The sequence below is a fragment of the Bombina bombina genome, chromosome 7 (assembly GCF_027579735.1).
Source record: "Bombina bombina isolate aBomBom1 chromosome 7, aBomBom1.pri, whole genome shotgun sequence".
Classification (NCBI taxonomy): domain Eukaryota; kingdom Metazoa; phylum Chordata; class Amphibia; order Anura; family Bombinatoridae; genus Bombina; species Bombina bombina.
Genome location: NC_069505.1, coordinates 428,881,032 through 428,882,526, shown reverse-complemented (window position 1 = coordinate 428,882,526; position 1,495 = coordinate 428,881,032).

The window sequence follows — 1,495 nt, the reverse complement described above, 5'->3', positions numbered from 1 at the left end:
ATTTTAAACTACAGTCACCACTGCACCCTATGGTTTCTCCTTTCTCGGCTAGTTTCGGTCGAATGACTGGATATGGCAGTTAGGGGAGGAGCTATATAGCAGCTCTGCTGTGGGTGATCCTTTTGCAACTTCCTGTTGGGAAGGAGAATATCCCACAAGTAATGGATGATCCGTGGACTGGATACACCACAAGAGAAATAAATTTATCAGGTAAGCATAAATTATGTTTTTCTAACTTTGACCCCCAAAATCTATTACACATCTACATCCACCAAAAAACATTCATGCTAAATAGTTTCTACATTTTGTACTGAGTTTAGAAATACCCAATGTTTACATGTTCTTTGCTTTTTTTGCAAGTTATAGGGCAATAAATACAAGTAGCACTTTACTATTTCCAAACCTAGCGATGGTTACATTGGAACACTGATATCTGTCATGAATCCCTGAATATCCCTTTACATGTATATATTTTTTTAGTAGACAACCCAAAGTATTGATCTAGGCCTATTTTGGTATATTTCATGCCAACATTTCACCGCAATCAAATGCAATCAAATAAAAAAAATTGCTAACTTTCTCACTAACTTTAGGTTTCTCACTGAAATTATTTACAATTAGCTTGTGCAATTATGGCGCAAATGGTTGGAAATGCTTGTCTGGGATCCCCTTTGTTCAGAAATAGCAGACATATATGGCTTTTGCATTACTTTTTGATAATTAGAAGCCAGCTAAATGTCGCTGCGCACCACACTTGTATTATGCCCAGCAGTGAAGGGGTTAATTAGGTAGCTTGTAGGGACCTTGTAGGGTTACATTAAGCTTTAGTGTAGATATCAGTCTCCCATCTGACACATCCCACCCCCTGATTCCTCCCTGACCCCTCACAAACAGCTCTATTCCCTCCCCCATTCCACAATTGTCACCGCCATCTTAAGTACTGGCAGAAAGTATGCCAGTACTAAAAATAAAAGCCTTTTTTTTAAGCATTTTTTTTTTAAATACATTCATAGTTTCTGCAGTGTAGGTCCCCCCTAACCCCCACCCTCAACGATCCCCCCAAACAGCTCTCTTAACCTCCCCCCCTCTTCCTATTTGTGGCCATTTTAGGTACTGGCATCTGCCTGCCAGTACCCAATTTCTTAACAAAAATTTGCTTCTTTAATTTATTTTTTAATGTAACCCCATGTTTCCGTAGTGTAGCTGCCCCCCCTCAATATCGTACCCCCTTCCCAGATCCCCTGATCCCCTTTCCAACAGAATATTTTCTCTCCTCCCTCTCCCATAGATATAACAGTGATTGTGCTTGCGCACGCCCCACGCGCACACCCCACGTGCACGCGCACACGCTCCCGTCCACCTTGCCGGAACTAGTCCAGTGATGGGCCGCCCACCCACCTCCCTGCAGCTGCTCCCACCCACCAACGATCGGCACCATCGCTGGCCGATGCAGAGAGGGCCACAGAGTGGCCCTCTCTGCATCGGTGTGCCAAAA